The 10,765-nt window shown below is 41.4% G+C and overlaps 1 long non-coding RNA gene across 3 annotated transcripts; it reads left to right on the top strand.

The window, feature by feature from the left end:
* Positions 1–883: 883 nt before the first annotated feature.
* Positions 884–9,164, top strand: LOC116227514 (uncharacterized). 3 transcript variants are annotated; one of them, XR_016465665.1, is made up of 7 exons: positions 884–925; positions 2,044–2,439; positions 5,480–5,650; positions 6,077–6,276; positions 7,457–7,585; positions 8,436–8,596; positions 8,683–9,164. It is a non-coding gene; the product is annotated as an uncharacterized LOC116227514 (long non-coding RNA). The 3 variants fall into 3 exon arrangements; XR_004166581.2 differs by lacking the exon at positions 7,457–7,585; XR_016465666.1 differs by lacking the exon at positions 2,044–2,439 and having other exon boundaries at positions 898–939.
* Positions 9,165–10,765: the final 1,601 nt, after the last annotated feature.

The following is a 10,765-nucleotide window of genomic DNA, read 5'->3' as shown; positions in this document are numbered from 1 at the left end:
TTTCCTGTAGCTTGCCTTTATATACTGAAAGGCTGTTGTCAGGCCACATCGCAGCCTTCTCTTCTCCAGGCTAAACAGCCCCGGCTCTCTCAGCCTGTCCTCATAGGAAAGGTGTTCCACTTCTTGGATCATTTTTGTGGCCCTCCCCTGGATGCACTCCAACAGGTCTATGTTTCTCCTGTACTGAGGACTCCACATCTGGATGCAGTACTCCAGGTGAAGTCTCACCAGCACAGAGTAGAGGAGCAGGATCACTTCCTGTTGACCAAGCTACTTTTGATGTAGCCTAGGATAGGTTGGTTTTCTGGGCTGTGAGGGCACATGGCTCACTCATGTTCAGCTTCCCATCTACCAGTATCCCCAAGTCCTTTTCGGCAGTGCTGTGCTCCATCCTTACATCCTGTAGCTTGTACTGTATAGTGGGAGTTGCGTCAACTTGCATTTGGATTTGTTGAACCTCACGAGGTTCACCTGAGCCCAGTGCTCAAGCCTGTCTAGGTCCCTCTGGATGGCATCCCATCATTCAGGCATGTTGACCACACCACACAGCTTGGTGTCACCAGCAAACTTGTTGAGGGTGCACTCAATCCCACTGTTGATGTCACTGATGAAGATGTTAAAAAGCAGTGGTCTCAGTACTGACCCCTATGAGAGACCACTCATCACCAATTTCCATCTGGACATTGACACATGGATACGTGACCACTCTCTGGGTGCAATTTCGCAACAAGTTTCTCTTCCACTGAACAGTCTACCCATCAAATCCATATCTTTACAATCTGGGGAAAGGATGTTGTGGGGACTATGTCAAGGAATACAGACAGGTGACATCAGTGGCTCTTCCCCTGTCCACTGAAGCAGTTATGATGTCATAAAAAGCAACAAGATTGGTTAGGCAGGACCTTCTCTTGGTGAAGCCATGCAGGTTAAGCTAGTCAGGTTAATCTTTCTTTTCCTCTCTCTGCCTTATTTTATCTCTTAAGAAAGCTCAACTTTTCAATGTAGAGCAATAGAAACTCGGGCCTGAGGAGTTTTCATGGGGATTTTAGTCCATTCCACTTCTGCAAGAAATTCACTTCTACCAACATTTGTGTATGAAGAAGAACAGAGAGGAGCGGAGAGGCTGCATAGAATCATAAATCATAGCTACAAACCACTTCTGGCTTGGCTCCAATTAGCACCAAGCACAGGTGCAGAGCACCTCTCTGCTTTCAGATTTTCCATTCAGTGTATGCTGTTTACATAGGCAGAAGCTATTTTTGGTTACAGCACAATTAGATATCTTTATCAAGGGGTTTTCTACCCTGCCCATCTGTATGGCAGCCAAGAACATCCTGGACAGTTTTTGTCTTTACAGCCTGAATGAGAAAACTGACAAGTGGTTTAAAAATAATATGGGTAGATTTACCAGCAGGTTGTAAAAACCCAGGCACAGAATCACAGAATCACAGAATGACCTGGGTTGGAGGGGACCTCAAGGATCATGTAGTTCCAACCCCCAGGCAGCTGTAGCTGAATGAAGTCCGACAATAAAATGATGAGATAAATGAGATAAATTAATGTTTTACAAAAGATTTTCTAGAGACCAAAAAAAAAAAAAAAAAAAAAAAAAAAAAGATTATTTCTTTCAAAAATTATTTTTTCAGAGAAATATTGCCTTTGCAAATTTTTGTATGTGATTCATTTGCAAATGTTAGATAGTTCTCCACTATAACAATAATAAAACCCTTATATTTGAGAGTCTCTGTTCGGCTTACTTGATTTTACACATGAATACTAAATTTCTCAAAAAACTAAGTTTATATAGACTGCAGCACGGTTTGCACTATTTAAATCAATTTAGAAATCTGTTAAGTAAATCTGACGCAAGTTTAGTTACTGCAGATGTCTTAGCTAATACATTTCTTGGGACTGGGATGTGAGTTTTCTGCATGCATGGATGAAACTCAAGTGCTCTCAAGGCCTCAGTGAATAAATAATAAATGATGCAAAATAGCTTTATGATACATAATAATATCATAATTTTGTTATGTGTTTTCACAGGACTAGTAATGAGAGTGGCATGTTTCTCTGGGAAGTTATTACCTACAATGAAAAAAGAGCTATTTCTAGTGCTGGAACCTGGTCAATGCATCTCTCACCGCACCCTGGTTACTGGCAAACATTTACACTCATCTCTTACACCCTTTCAAAGGGCTCTGTAAATAATTATCAACAGAGTATGTTACACCCATTTTATCATAGGTGGAAATGAATTGCAAAAACAATGAAGATTTAGATCTGTGGTTAAGGAAGCTTTCATCAGAGTGCAAGAGCTCTCTATCCCCAGGTGTAGCAAGTCAGGAAAGGGAGGTAAGAGGACCTGCATAGCTGAATTGGGACCTGCTGGTCAAACTGAAGAGCAAGAAGAAAATGCACAAGCAGTAGGAACAGAGACAGGTACTGTGGAAAGAGTATAAGGAAACTGCTAGGCTGTGTAGGGACAGAGTCAGGAAAGTCAAGGCCCAACTTGAACTAAACTTGGCAAGAGGAACAAGAAAGGCTCCTACAGTTACCTAAAAAAAGTAAAAAGGAAGGCGTAACTTCTCTAGTGAGTGACGTAGGCAAGCTGGAAACAGCAGACAAGGCTGTTGTAGTTATTTTACATATATTTTTATATATGAGGTAGTTATTTTTTTCCTTGGTCTTAGAGTCTTATCTGATAACTTCTAGTCACACAGATCTCAAGCATTTGGTTTGGAAAGAGGGGACTAGGGAAGCATTCCAGAGTCCTGAGGGAATTAGCTGATGTAGTCACCAAGCCTCTCTCAATGATATTTGAAAAGTCATGGCATTCATGCCATGATATGGGAGAACCAGCATGACTTCACCAAATGCAATCTGGTGGCCTTCAGTGATGGTGTCACTGTATCAATGGACAAAGGAAGAGACAATGATGTCATCTATCTGAACTTCAGTAAGGCCCTTGACACAGTCTCCACTAATATCCTTCTCTCCAAATTGGAAAGATTCAGAGTTGATGGGTGGATTGTTCAATGGATGAGGAAATGACTGCAGGAATGAGTCCACAGAGTGGTGGCCAATGGCTCAGTGTCACACAGAATCACAGAATGGCCAGGGTTGGAAGGGAGCACAAAGATTGTGAATCTCCAAACCCCCTGCCACATGCAGGACCACCAACCTCCACATTTAATACTAAACCAGGCTGCCCAGGGCACCATCCAACCTGACCTTGAACACCTCCAGGGACGGGGCATCCACAACTTCTCTGGGCAGCCTGTTCCAGCACCTCATCATTCTCTCTGTAAAGAATTTTCCCCTGACATTCAACCTAAATCTTCCCTCCCTCAACTTAAAACCATTTCCCCTGTCCTGCAGTTATCTACCCTTTCAAAGAGTTGATTCCCCTCCTCTTTGTAGGCTCCCTTTAGGTACTGAAAGGCTGCAATGAGGTCACCCCACAGCCTTCTTTTCTCCAGGTTGAACAAACCCAGCTCCCTCAGCCTGTCTTCATGGGGGAGGTGCTCCAGTCCCCTGATCATCTTTGTGGCTCTCCTCTGGACCCTCTCCAACAGTTCTCTGTCTTTCTTGTATTGGGGGCTCCAGTCCTGGACATAGTACTCCAGATGGGACCTCACAAGAGCAGAGTAGAGGGGGACAATCACCTCCCTGTCCCTGCTGGACACCCCTGTTCTGATGGAGCCCAGAATACCATTTGCCTTCCGAGCCACAAGGTCACATCACTGGCTCATGTTAAGTTTTTCATCTATCAAGACCCCCAGTCCTTCTCTGCAGGGCTGCTCTCAAGGACCACTCCTTCCAGTCTGTATGGATGCCTGGGATTCCTCCGGCCCAAGTGCAAAGCCTTGCACTTTTCCATGTCCAAATGGAGATCAGTGACAAATGGTGTCCCTCAGGGGTTAGTGCAGGGACCAATACTCCTCAGTATATTCATCAGTGACATTGACAGTCAGGTTGAGTGCACCCTCAGCAAATTTTCTGATGACATCAAGCTGTGGGAAGCAGTTGACATCATCTGGATGGGAGGACATCCAGAGAGACCTAGATGGATTTGAGCAGCGTACCCAGGTGAACCTCAGGTTCAACAAACCCAAATGCAAGGTCTTGCACCTGGGTCGAGGTAATCCCTATTACCAATACAAATTGGGGAATGAAAGTATTGAGCATAGTCATGTCGAAAAGGACCTGGGGGTACAGGTGGATGGGAAGTTGGACATGAGCCATCCATGTGCCCTCACAGCCCAGAAAACCAACCCTATCCTGGACTACATCAAAAGAACGTGGCCAGCAAGGTGAGGGAGGTGATCCTGCTCGTCTACTCTGTGCTGGTGAGACCTCACCAGGAGTACTGCATCCAGATGTAGAGTCTTCAGTACTGGAGAGATGTGGACCTGTTAGAGTGTGTCCAGAGGAGGGCCACAAAAATGATCCAAGGTGGAAACATCTTTCCTATAATGACAGGCTGAGAGAGCTGGGGCTGTTCAGCCTGCAGAAGAGAAGGCTCCGGGGAGACCTGAGAATGACCTTTCAATATCTAAAGGGGAGTTACAGGAAAGTAGAGAACAGACTTATTAGCAGGGTCTGTGGTGATAGGAGAAGGGAAAATGGTTTCAAGCTCAAAAAGGGTAGATTTAAGTTAGATATAAGGAAAAAGTCTTTTACATTGGGGGTGGCACTGGAATGTGTTGCCCAAAGATGTGGTGGATTCCCTGTCCCTGAAGACTGTCACTGTAATAGCATCCAGTTCTGGGGCTCCCAACACAAGGAGGACATGGATTTGTTGGAGTAGGTTCAGAGGAGGGCCACAAAGATGTTCAGAGGGCTGGAGCACCTCCCCTATGAAATCTGGGGCTCTTCAACCTAGAGAAGGTCCTGAGGGGATTTTATGGTGGCCTTTCAGTGCCTGAAGGGGGTCTACAGGAAAGCTGGAGAGGGACTTCTTATAAGGACATGCAGTGACAGGACAAGGGAAAATGGTTTTAAACTGGAAGATTTAGACTAGTAGATTTAGTCTAGATATTAGGAAGAAATTCTTTACTGTGAGGGTGGTGAGACACTAGGTTGCCCAGTGTGGTTGTGAACATACCCTCCCTGGAAGCGTTCAGGGCCAGGCTGGTCTAGAGGGAGGTGCCCCTGCCTATAGCAGGGGGTTGAACTAGGTAATCTTAGAAGTCCCTTCCAACCCAAACCATTTTGTGATTCTGTGATTCTATCACTTCAGGAAAAGGGTGAATAAAGTTTCTTAACACTGTTTCAATCAAATATTAGCAACTTTAAAGTGCCACTTAAAATGATTTTATAATAGCCATAGATTACCATTTAAAAATAGCTAATTTTTACTCACTGTGGTATGTTGAAATAGAATTACATAGATTTAATCTTTGAGTTCTCTCATAGGTAGGAACCCTAGAAATTAAGTACATTATACCTTTTCTTCTCTTTCTCTTTCCATTTGCAGGGGGAAATATTCTTCCTTTCAACAGAACTGGAACTCCCAAGCAGCTTCTCCAGCAGTAAGGAGCAATTTCCTGGTGTTGCAATGGGATACAGGTTGTGAGTGGTATCCCAGGCCCTGGGATACTTGTAAGCAAAAGAAACAGCTGCTTGTCATCTCTGACAAATGAGATCTGTACCCTGATCAAGCAATTGTTCAAAAAAGTTTCTTGCAGTGTTTATTAAAAGCTTTTAAACAGTTCCTATCACAAATATTGAAAGAACCTTATCATGGTTAGACTGGATATAAGGAAGAATTTTTTTTACAGTAAGTGCACTGAAACACTGGAACGCGTTTCCCATAGATATAGTGGATTTCCCTGGAGACATTCTGGATGGAACTCTGAGCAACCTGCTCTAGCTGTAAGTGTTCCTGTTCGCTGCAGGGAAGTGGGACTAGATGGCATTTTAGGGTCCCTTCCAACTCAAATTATTCATGATTCTGTGACTCTGTGTTGGCAAATTCAAATGCCTCAAGATTAGGAGATAACCAAAGTTTTGTAGGCAGCCCCAGTTTGATCACTTCATATGAACAAATTATTCCTTAACAATTTAATCACAGATCCCTGCATGTCTTGGAGCCCACATTTATTACCAGGCAGCTCAGCATGGTCAGCGTAAGAAGCTCATGCCTCACTGCTATCAGCTAGTTGAAAAACTTCAGATACACGGAGTAAAGGCAAATATGTTAACAGGGTAACCCACAGCAACAGCAGGTCCACATCATTCCTCCTGCCGGGAAGGAAATGGAACACGTGGCCTGTAAGTGCCCCAGGTATGTGTGGAGAGCAGAGAAGTGAGGAGGTATGAAAAAGAAGAGGCTTAGACCATGGAGGGAAAGTTGTTCTAGGACAAAAGTAAGGAGAATCTGGGGTTGGAGTGTAGAACTGTGAGGATTTTTTTTAATGCAACAAGAGATCAACAAAAAGGCATTGTAGGAAAAAGCTTACAAAAGAGAATAGGATTTCTGTGTGCTGTTCAAGCCTCTGACAGTGATGACTCCCTCAGCAGCTGATTTCAACTCAAACATGCTGGAAGGGAGCATGTTGTATTTTGTCTCCAGCTTCCTAAACAGCAGACTACTTGAACAAGTCCACCTATTCAGATGAAAAATATAAATTTGTATTGAGGATTCACAAGGTATCTAACAGTATCCAAGCCGAATATCTATCCAGTGGAAACATGAACATCTCGTGAGTTTTAGCCCTGTTTTGCTCAGCATAGTGCCTTATTCTTTTTTTTTTTTTTCTTAAGTTCTGGTTTTGATGTCAATGGTTCATGCTCCATTTTTTTCCCCTTTTTTCCTTTTGTTACAAAAGCTGTAGGTCTGTCTTTCATTAGCAATCACCTCGTGGGAGGGAGGCTACTTCACAAGAGACTACTGTCCTTTGCTGTAATGCACTAGTCTGAGGTCCTCTTGCCCCATTAAAATAACGTTATCCACTATCACAGATTTTTTGCTTCACTTTTTCATATAAAAGCTCCAGCATTTAGCATTACTACCTGAAATAATCTGCCAGTATGGGCTGAAGTGTATTCTGCAGATGATAGCCCCGTTCAGAGACTACTGCTCTGAAATCAGACAACATCAAATAAAGTTCTAGATTTAATTCTTCATCTATTTCAAGCATTTTTTCAACAGTATTTTTCTCTCCTTCCTTCCTTCCTTCCTTCCTTCCTTCCTTCCTTCCTTCCTTCCTTCCTTCCTTCCTTCCTTCCTTCCTTCCTTCCTTCCTTCCTTCCTTCCTTTCCTTCCTTTCCTTCCTTTCCTTCCTTTCCTTCCTTCCCTCCCTCCCTCCCTCCCTTCCTTCCTACCTTCCTACTTTCCTTCTCTTTCTGAATTTCCTCTTTCTCTTTCTCTCTTTCTTTCTCTCTCTCTCTCGCTACGCTTTTTTTTTTTTTTCTTTCTTTCTTTCTTCTCCCTTTCTTTCTCTCTTTTCAGCAGCAATAAAATGAAGACATCCTCTGAGTTGAAATAAAGTAATTTTGCAGAACAGTCATGCTAAGTGTGATCTATGACCCATTATTATTGCAACTGGTATGCTGTGGCTCACAAAGAAGGATTTTAAATGTGAGATCATGTTCTTGGTAGTTATATTCTCTAATAATGCTGTTTACAGATAAATGGAGGAATAATCTAGGATGAATAGGTAGTTTTTTTCTCAGCATATACAAATGAATTGATATAAGTATTGAATTGTGGATTTGAAGTTTACGTTGTTATAATGTTTGACTGCTGTTTTGATTCTTTCCGAGTATTTTAGTCTTTTTAAGTTGCTTCTTCCTTACAACATTATTCAGAGCAATTTAGCTTGCATTGTTTTCTTTATGACATCTGTCTATATGTTGGATATTTTGCGTTTTGCGTTTTCTTTTGTAATTTCTGTATTTTAATCTTCTTTTTCTTTTTTCCTTTTCCTTTTCCTTTTCCTTTTCCTTTTCCTTTTCCTTTTCCTTTTCCTTTTCCTTTTCCTTTTCCTTTTCCTTTTCCTTTTCCTTTTCCTTTTCCTTTTCCTCTTCCTCTTCCTCTTCCTTTTCCTTTTTCTTCTTTCTCTTTCTCTTTCTCTTTCTCTTTCTCTTTCTCTTTCTCTTTCTCTTTCTCTTTCTCTTTCTCTTTCTCTTTCTCTTTCTCTTTCTCTTTCTCTTTCTCTTTCTCTTTCTTTCTCTTTCTTTTTTTTTTTCCCCTTCCCCCACTGTTCTGATCTTTACTCATCCAGTGATATTGTATTATAGGCTACAGGTGCTTCTCCTAAAGTAAATCCAAACTTCTATTTTAAAAAGTTTTGCTTTAGCTCAGCTTTTACACCATGGCAAGTGGTGTTCATTTTGGTTTGATTGTCAGAGGTATGTTTATGATCTAAAAAGAAGACTGTCTGCATGTGGTTCTCACCCCTGGGCTCTTTCCTTATCCCTTCCTTCAGGAGCAACCCAGGGCATAGATGGATACAGAGGCTGTGGCTTTTGCTAGGTTGCAGCATTTGCCAAGACTATGAAGATATTGGATAGGCCTAAGGAAGAAACAGAACAACCTTTCAAGAGAAACCCAAGGAGAACAAAGGACATGGCCAGGAGAGACTTATGTGTAAGCATCAATCCTCCTATCCAAAGTGAGTTTTCTTAATCTTAGAAGTGGAGATTTTACTAAAAGCAAAGATGTATTTTTTTTAGGTAATACTGTTCTTGCAGGGAAGAGCCTGGGCAGCCTGACCCAACTTCTCCAGCCTGCATGCCACCTCGTTATGAACCGTCCCCTGTCTGTGCTGAACACTGATGGGGGTGGTTCTGCCTTAATCCTCAATACTGTATATCACTTATCAGACTGATCTGTGCAGTAGCATCAAACTAAAACCTACAAGGGATCTGGCAGTGTTACTGGTGAAAAACTGCTCAGTTTATATTGTGAATCATTCTCAAAACAAATTATGCTTGCTTGTGTAGAAGTAATGTATTTTAGAACATCTTTAGTATATTCTGTCTTTTCTGAAGGCTTTTGTAAAATTATTTTGTTAAATATCAGTTTGGGTTATTTCCTTCCATTTGTCATGCAGTCCCTCACTCTCCTTGCTTCAAACATTCATGTACAGCTTGCCTGCTCTTTTTTGAGGTTTCAGTTTTCTTCAACTTGCTCTTTTGAGTAATTCAATCCATTGAACGGGATCTGCTTTCCTTCAGAGCTTTCAATCAGCAAGTGATGTTCTCCACTTATGCTGTAATTGCCTTTCCCAAATTGAAGTTAGAATCTTTTCTGCAATCTTGTTATTTCTTTTGGCTCTCTGTTACAATTTTTACCTCAAATTAAGGATTCCGTAAGTCCTCCAAATGACACAGTTGATTCAACAGTCACAACTCTGTTCTCAAAACCTCCTCTTTTTTTCTTCCTTTTTGAGTTCTCATGTGATATTTTTGTCATCATCACAAGATCTTGCAAATTTTTTTTCATCTAGAAGAATGACGTTTTTCAGCTGTCTTGATCATAATCTCATCTCCAGCTTGTTCTGAATTTATATGCATATTATCAAACAAGGTTTCTGCTTCTCTCATTAAAAGTCTACCTTTAATTCCTTTAGTCTTATCAAAGACCCTAATACCATAAATGCATAGTATGTCATGAGAAAACCTCAGACAGCTAGAGCAGGCTGGAAACCAAAGCTGTTGATCATACACTAATAAAGTGAGTAAGGGTCACAAATTAAATGTTAACATTGAAGCTGCAATAGGATGGGTGTTACTAAATTTGGACAAATATGATAAAGAAGGCTGTGGTTAAATGGCATTTCACTCACTGAAGTTAGTGAGCTATTCCTGTCTCCACCCTGACCACAGGATATCAGGAGATGAGAAAAATCTAAGGCTAAGAAAGGTCTGAAACGGAAATGGGTTTAATAAGTGGAACTAAATGCCTGGACAGAAGCTCCCATTCAGAGCTAAGGTGACCTTAGCTCACATTTGTTTGACTAGCTCTGAGTACACTAACCACTGGCTCTCCTGTGGATAAGGACATCCAGGTTCAGCTGTTTCACAAGAAATGACTTGTTAAGGATATGCAAGGTAACTCCATGTTCCCTTTTAAACAGCTGGAGTTGTACATTAATTACATCTATCCATAAACATACTTTCTTCATACTTCAACAAGAACAAAGAACAGCTGTTGATGTTAGTAACACTGTGAGTGTGCACCCACATCCAGAGGCTTTCTCCTCCCAGATCTTTGTATTCATTTCAGATTTGACTTTCTGAGACATATTTTTGTCCAAGCTTTTCCACTTTACTTAAGATTTTCCAACATCATGAGACTTTCTCAACACTTCTGGGTGCCTAGGCCATTCCTGCTCTGTTCAGTACTTAGCTGGTGTAAAGCTATAAGAACAAGCAGCAGTCTAAAGAGAAGTAGTTTATGTATTTATGAAAATTGCACTTTTACTTCTCACTAGACTCTGGCCACATAAAGTGAGCTCCGAGGTTGTGCAACCCATCTCCTTGCGCTCAGAAATGTGCTCTGCAATTTTAGGATTTTATCTTAGGCACTCTTGAGTGACATGTGTGACACTGAGTGCAACTTGGATCTTTCATTCCCTAGGAGAAGTTAAAGTTTGCTTTTATTTCAGAGGTGAAAGCAAAATAGAAAACAAATTAGTTTTATTATTAGTATGTGACACAGACTAAGGAAAGATGAGTTGGTTACTGATATTGACTTAAAAATCCATATAAAAAAGTGTCCTTAGTTTTTAGCTTTTCTGTTCTATTGCGTTTT

This window comes from Phasianus colchicus, chromosome 3 (genome assembly GCF_987193195.1).
Source record: "Phasianus colchicus chromosome 3, bPhaCol1.hap1.1, whole genome shotgun sequence".
In the NCBI taxonomy this organism is placed as follows: domain Eukaryota; kingdom Metazoa; phylum Chordata; class Aves; order Galliformes; family Phasianidae; genus Phasianus; species Phasianus colchicus.
The sequence above is the reverse complement of the archived record's forward strand: the minus strand, read 5'-3'. Positions and strand labels throughout refer to the sequence as shown.